The 7,874-nt window shown below is 41.6% G+C and overlaps 1 non-coding gene across 1 annotated transcript; it reads left to right on the top strand.

The window, feature by feature from the left end:
* Window positions 1-6,951: 6,951 nt before the first annotated feature.
* Window positions 6,952-7,059, top strand: LOC112699682 (small nucleolar RNA R71). The gene has a single exon (XR_003152626.1). It is a non-coding gene; the product is annotated as a small nucleolar RNA R71 (small nucleolar RNA).
* Window positions 7,060-7,874: the final 815 nt, after the last annotated feature.

The following is a 7,874-nucleotide window of genomic DNA, read 5'->3' as shown; positions in this document are numbered from 1 at the left end:
TTTATGAATTGTTATCCATATTGTGTTTAACTAAGATACTAATGTACTAGTACTAAGTACTAACTACTTTCATGTTTATCTTTGTATTAGTTATATTTAGACTTTGAAACTTGGTTGTCTTTAAAATGTTGGTGAAGAACTAACAATATGTATTTTGAATTTATTGTTTATGACTATTTTTAGTATTTTATATTTTTTATTCATGTGAAACCGGTTTTACCAGTTCAACCAACGGTTTATCGGTTAAACCAATAAACCAGTGAACCAGTAACCTGACCGGTTCGATCACCGGTCCGGTTCTTACAACTATGCATTCTTCTTTTCTTCTTCTCCTGTTTTCCCATTCTACCGCTGCTTCTACTCTCTTCTTTCGCTGCTGCTTCGATCCCGTTCGTGCTTTCAGTGTCCCTTCTCTCTTTTGGGTTCTTCCCTCAACTTTTGTAGATTCTGTATTTTTCTGGTACGTTGTTTATTATTTTTCTTGCTTTCTGGTTTCCTTTTGGTATTTCTTTTGTGCTTTTTGCTATGCGATTTTTCCTATGCATGCCTGGATTTTTGCTTGCTTTTGATGTTTCTTCTTTTAGAGGGGGCGCCACTGGGTTTTTCTGGGTTTAGTTTAAATTCTGGGTTAGCGTAGGGGTGTCTAGGAGGTGGTTTCAGCGAGTTGTGGCTTGTTTTTATTGCTTTAGGGTTTCCGACCTCCTATTCTGACTAAGTGGTGCCCCCGCTGTAGGTATGGCTGATCACCCTGTACTTCTGGTGGACGAAATTGTGATCACTACAACTTCGCACAACTAACCAGCAAGTGTACTGGGTCGTCCAAGTAATAAACCTTACGCGAGTAAGGGTTGATCCCACAGAGATTGTTGGTATGAAGCAAGCTATGGTCACCTTGTAAATCTTAGTCAGGCAAACTCAAATGGGTATGGTGATATACGAATAAAACATAAAGATAAGGATAGAGATACTTATGCAATTCATTGGTGGGAATTTCAGATAAGCGTATGAAGGTGCTGTGTCCCTTCCGTCTCTCTGCTTTCCTACTGTCTTCATCCAATCCTTCTTACTCCTTTGCATGGCAAGCTGTATGAAAGGGTTTCACCGTTGTCAGTGGCTACCTCCCATCCTCTCAGTGGAAATGTTCAACGCACTCTGTCACGGCACGGCTATCCATTTGTCGGTTCTCAATCAGGCCGGAATAGAATCCAGTGATTCTTTTGCGTCTGTCACTAACGCCCCGCCTTCAGGAGTTTGAAGCTCGTCACAGTCATTCAATCATTGAATCCTACTCAGAATACCACAGACAAGGTTTAGACCTTCCGGATTCTCTTGAATGCCGCCATCAGTTCTAGCTTATACCACGAAGATTCCGGTTAAAGAATCCAAGAGATATCCACCCAATCTAAGGTAGAACGGAGGTGGTTGTCAGGCACACGTTCATAGGTGAGAATGATGATGAGTGTCACGGATCATCACATTCATCAAGTTGAAGAACAAGTGATATCTTAGAACAAGAACAAGCGGAATTGAATAGAAGAACAATAGTAATTGCATTAATACTCGAGGTACAGCAGAGCTCCACACCTTAATCTATGGTGTGTAGAAACTCCACCGTTGAAAATACATAAGAACAAGGTCTAGGCATGGCCGTGAGGCCAGCCTCCCAATGATCAAAAGATCTAAAGAAAAAGATTCCAAAGATCCGAAGATTCTAATACAATAGTAAAATGTCCTATATATAGAGAACTAGTAGCCTAGGGTTTACAGAGATGAGTAAATGACATAAAAATCCACTTCCGGGCCCACTTGGTGTGTGCTTGGGCTGAGCATTGAAGAATTTTCGTGTAGAGACTCTTCTTGGAGTTAAACGCCAGCTTTGGTGCCAGTTTGGGCGTTTAACTCCCATCCTTGTGCCAGTTCCGGCGTTTAACGCTGGGAATTCTAAAGGTGACTTTGAACGCCGGTTTGGGCCATCAAATCTTGGGCAAAGTATGAACTATCATATATTGCTGGAAAGCCCAGGATGTATACTTTCCAACGCCGTTGAGAGCGCGCCAATTGGGCTTCTATAGCTCTAGAAAATCCACTTCGAGTGCAGGGAGGTCAGAATCCAACAGCATCTGCAGTCCTTTTCAGCCTCTGAATCAGATTTTTGCTCAGGTCCCTCAATTTCAGCCAGAAAATACCTGAAATCACAGAAAAACACACAAACTCATAGTAAAGTCCAGAAAAGTGAATTTTAACTAAAAACTAATAAAAATATACTAAAAACTAACTAGATCATACTAAAAACATACTAAAAACAATGCCAAAAAGCGTATAAATTATCCGCTCATCACAACACCAAACTTAAATTGTTGCTTGTCCTCAAGCAACTGAAAATCAAATAAGATAAAAAGAAGAGAATATGCAATGAATTCCAAAAACATCTATGAAGATCAGTATTAATTAGATGAGCGGGGCTTTTAGCTTTTTGCCTCTGAACAGTTTTGGCATCTCACTCTATCCTTTGAAATTCAGAATGATTGGCTTCTATAGGAACTCAGAATCCAGATAGTGTCATTGATTCTCTTAGTTAAGTATGATGATTCTTGAACACAGCTACTTATTGAGTCTTGGCCGTGGCCCAAAGCACTCTGTCTTCCAGTATTACCACTGGATACATACATGCCACAGACACATAATTGGGTGAACCTTTTCAGATTGTGACTCAGCTTTGCTAGAGTCCCCAATTAGAGGTGTCCAGGATTCTTAAGAACACTCTTTTTGCCTTGGATCACAACTTTATTTTTTATTTTTCTCTCTTTTTTTCTTTTTCTCTTTCTTTTTCTTTCTTCCTTTTTTTCGTTTTTCTCTTTCTCTTTTTTTTTGTATTCACTGCTTTTTCTTGCTTCAAGAATCATTTTTATGATTTTTCAGATCCTCAGTAACATGTCTCCTTTTTCATCATTCTTTCAAGAGCCAACATTCATGAACCACAAATTCAAAAGACATATGCACTGTTTAAGCATACATTCAGAAGACAAAAGTATTGCCACCACATCAAAATAATTAAACTGTTATAAAATTCAAAATTCATGCAATTCTTTTCCTTTTCAATTAAGAACATTTTTCATTTAAGAAAGGTGATGGATTCATAGGACATTCATAACTTTAAGGCATAGACACTAAGACACTAATGATCACAAGACACAAACATAGATAAACATAAGCACTAAAATTCGAAAAACAGGAAAGTAAAGAACAAGGAAATTAAAGAACGGGTCCACCTTAGTGATGGCGGCTTGTTCTTCCTCTTGAAGGTCCTATGGAGTGCTTGAGCTCCTCAATGTCTCTTCCTTGTCTTTGTTGCTCCTCTCTCATGATTCTTTGATCTTCTCTAATTTCATGGAGGAGAATGGAATGTTCTTGGTGCTCCACCCTTAGTTGTCCCATGTTGGAACTCAATTCTCCTAGGGAGGTGTTTAGTTGCTCCCAGTAGTTTTGTGGAGGAAAGTGCATCCCTTGAGGCATCTCAGGGATTTCATGATGAGTGGGATCTCTTGTGTGCTCCATCCTCTTCTTAGTGATGGGCTTGTCCTCATCAATGGGGATGTCTCCCTCTATGTCAACTCCAACCGAATAACAGAGGTGACAAATGAGATGAGGAAAGGCTAACCTTGCCAAGGTAGAGGACTTGTCCGCCACTTTATAAAATTCTTGGGATATCACCTCATGAACTTCTATTTCTTCTCCAATCATGATGCTATGAATCATGATAGCCCGGTCTATAGTAACTTCGGACCGGTTGCTAGTGGGAATGATTGAGCGTTGGATAAACTCTAACCATCCTCTAGCCACGGGTTTGAGGTCATGCCTTCTCAGTTGAACCGGCTTCCCTCTTGAATCTCTCTTTCATTGGGCGCCCTCTTCACAAATGATTGTGAGGACTTGGTCCAACCTTTGATCAAAGTTGACCCTTCTAGTGTAAGGATGTTCATCTCCTTGCATCATGGGCAAGTTGAATGCCAACCTCACATTTTCCGGACTAAAATCCAAGTATTTCCCCCGAACCATAGTAAGCCAATTCTTTGGATCTGGGTTCACACTTTGATCATGGTTCTTGGTGATCCATGCATTGGCATAGAACTCTTGAACCATTAAGATTCCGACTTGTTGAATGGGGTTGGTGAGAACTTCCCAACCTCTTCTTAGGATCTCATGTCGGATCTCCGGATATTCACTCTTTTTGAGTTTGAAAGGGACCTCGGGAATCACCTTCTTCAAGGCCACAACTTCATAGAAGTGGTCTTGATGCACCCTTGAGATAAATCTCTCCATCTCCCATGACTCGGAGGTGGAAGCTTTTGCCTTCCCTTTCCTCTTTCTAGAGGTTTTTCCGGCCTTGGATGCCATAAATGGTTATGGAAAAACAAAAAGCAATGCTTTTACCACACCAAACTTAAAAGGTTTGCTCGTCCTCGAGCAAAAGAAGAAAGAAGAGAGTAAAAGAAGAAGAAATAAGGGGAGAAGGGAATGGCTTTGTGTTCGGCCAAAGGGGGGAGAAGTAGTGTTTAGGTTGTGTGAAAATGAAGGAGTGAAGATGGGTTTATATAGGGGTGGGGGAGGGTTATGGGAGGGTGAGTTTGGGAGGGAAGGTTGTTTGGATTTGAATGGTGGGGTAGGTGGGGTTTTATGAAGGATGGATGTGAGTGGTGAAGAGAAAGATGGGATTTGATAGGTGAAGGGTTTTTGGGGAAGAGGTGTTGAGGTGATTGGTGAATGGGTAAAGAAGAGAGAGAGTGGTAGGGTAGGTGGGGATCCTGTGGGGTCCACAGATCCTGAGGTGTCAAGGAAAAGTCATCCCTGCACCAAGTGGCGAGCAAAATTGCTCTTTGTGCCAATTCTGGCGTTAAACACCGGGCTGGTGCCCATTTCTGGCGTTTAACGCCGAGTTCTTGCCATTCTCTGGCGTTTAACGCCAGTCTGGTGCCCCTTTCTGGCGTTAAACACCCAGAATGGTGCCAGACTGGGCGTTAAACGCCCATCTGCTAGCCTTACTGGCGTTTAAACGCCAGCAGGTTCTCCTCCAGGGTGTGCTATTTTTCTTTCTGTTTTTCATTCTGTTTTTGCTTTTTCAATTGATTTTGTGACTTCTCATGATCATCAACCTACAGAAAACATAAAATAACAAAGGAAAATAGATAAAAACATAACATTGGGTTGCCTCCCAACAAGCGCTTCTTTAATGTCAGTAGCTTGACAGAGGGCTCTCATGGAGCCTCACAGATGCTCAGAGCAATGTTGGAACCTCCCAACACCAAACTTAGAGTTTGAATGTGGGGGTTCAACACCAAACTTAGAAGTTGGTTGTGGCCTCCCAACACCAAACTTAGAGTTTGACTGTGGGGGCTCTGTTTGGCTCTGTTTTGAGAGAAGCTCTTCATGCTTCCTCTCCATGGTGACAGAGGGATATCCTTGAGCCTTAAACACCAAGGATTTTTCATTCACTTGAATGATCAATTCTCCTCTATCAACATCAATCACAGCCTTTGCTGTGGCTAGGAAGGGTCTGCCAAGGATGATGGATTCATCCATGCACTTCCCAGTCTCTAGGACTATGAAATCAGCAGGGATGTAATGGTCTTCAACTTTTACCAGAACGTCCTCTACCAGTCCATAAGCTTGTTTTCTTGAGTTGTCTGCCATCTCTAGTGAGATTTTTGCAGCTTGCACCTCAAAGATCCCTAGCTTCTCCATTACAGAGAGAGGCATGAGGTTTACACTTGACCCTAGGTCACACAAGGCCTTCTTGAAGGTCATGGTGCCTATGGTACAAGGTATTGAAAACTTCCCAGGATCCTGTCTCTTTTGAGGTAATTTCTGCCTAGACAAGTCATCCAGTTCTTTGGTGAGCAAAGGGGGTTCATCCTCCCAAGTCTCATTTCTAAATAACTTGTCATTTAGCTTCATGATTGCTCCAAGGTATTTAGCAACTTGCTCTTCAGTGACATACTCATCCCCTTCAGAGGAAGAATACTCATCAGAGCTCATGAATGGCAGAAGTAAGTTCAATGGAATCTCTATGGTCTCATTTTGAGCCTCAGATTCCCATGGTTCCTCACTGGGGAACTCATTGGAGGCCAGTGGACGTCCATTGAGGTCTTCCTCAGTGGCGTTCACTGCCTCTTCCTCCTCTCCAAATTCGGCCATGTTGATGGCTTTACACTCTCCTTTTGGATTTTCTTCTGTATTGCTTGGAAGAGTACTAGGAGGGAGTTCAGTAATTTTCTTGCTCAGCTGTCCCACTTGTGCCTCCAAATTTCTAATGGAGGACCTTGTTTCAGTCATGAAACTTTAAGTGGTTTTGATTAGATCAGAGACCATGGTTGCTAAGTCAGAGTGGTTCTGCTTAGAACTCTCTGTCTGTTGCTGAGAAGATGATGGAAAAGGCTTGCTATTGCTAAACCTGTTTCTTCCACCATTATTATTGTTGAAACCTTGTTGAGGTCTCTGTTGATCCTTCTATGAGAGATTTGGATGATTTCTCCATGAAGGATTATAGGTGTTTCCATAGGGTTCTCCCATGTAATTCACCTCTTCCATTGAAGGGTTCTCAGGATCATAAGCTTCTTCTTCTGATGAAGCCTCCTTAGTACTGCTTGGTGCATTTTGCATTCCAGACAGACTTTGAGAAATCATATTGACTTGCTGAGTCAATATTTTGTTCTGAGCCAATATGGCATTCAGAGTGTCAATCTCAAGAACTCCTTTCTTCTGATTAGTCCCAGTGTTCACAGGATTCCTTTCAGAAGTGTACATGAATTGGTTATTTGCAACCATTTCAATCAGCTCTTGAGCTTCTGTAGGCGTCTTCTTCAGATGAAGAGATCCTCCAGCAGAGCTATCCAAAGACATCTTGGACAGTTCAGAGAGACCATCATAGAAAATACCTATGATGCTCCATTCAGAAAGCATATCAGAGGGACACTTTCTGATTAATTGTTTGAATCTTTCCCAAGCTTCATAGAGGGATTCTCCTTCCTTCTGTCTGAAGGTTTGGACTTCCACTCTAAGCTTACTCAATTTTTGAGGTGGAAAGAACTTTGCCAAGAAGGCATTGACTAGCTTTTCCCAAGAGTTTAGGCTTTCTTTAGGTTGTGCGTCGAACCATATTCTAGCTCTGTCTCTTACAGCAAAAGGGAATAGCATAAGTCTGTAGACCTCAGGGTCAACCCCATTAGTCTTGACAGTGTCACAGATTTGCAAGAATTCAGCTAAAAACTGATGAGGATCTTCCAATGGAAGTCCATGGAACTTGCAATTCTGTTGCATTAGAGAAACTAATTGAGGCTTAAGCTCAAAGTTGTTTGCTCCAATGGCAGGGATAGAGATGCTTCTCCCATAAAAGTCGGGAGTAGGTGCAGTAAAGTCACCCAGCACCTTCCTTGCATTGTTGGCATTGTTGTTGTTTTCGGCTGCCATGGGGTCTTCTTCTTTGAAGATTTCTGTTAGGTCCTCTACAGAGAATTGTGCCTTAGCTTCTCTTAGCTTTCGCTTCAAGGTCCTTTCAGGTTCAGGGTCAGCCTCAACAAGAATGCTTTTGTCTTTGTTCCTGCTCATAAGAAAGAGAAGAGAACAAGAAAATGTGGAATCCTCTATGTCACAGTATAGAGATTCCTTCAGGTGTCAGAGGAAAAGAAAAATAGAAGGCAGAGGTAGAAGAATTCGAACTTATCAAGAAAGATGGAGTTCGAATTGTGCATTAAGGAATAGTGTTAGTCCATGAATAGAAGGATGTGAGAAGAGGGGAAGTAATTTTCGAAAATTAAGTAAAAGATTTTGAAAACATTTTGAAAAACACTAATTGATTTTCGAAAATAAAAGTAGGAAAG

Source organism: Arachis hypogaea, chromosome 6 (assembly GCF_003086295.3).
Source record: "Arachis hypogaea cultivar Tifrunner chromosome 6, arahy.Tifrunner.gnm2.J5K5, whole genome shotgun sequence".
Taxonomy (NCBI): Eukaryota; Viridiplantae; Streptophyta; class Magnoliopsida; order Fabales; family Fabaceae; genus Arachis; species Arachis hypogaea.
Note: the sequence above shows the minus strand (reverse complement) of the source record. Positions and strands in the feature narration are given on the sequence as shown.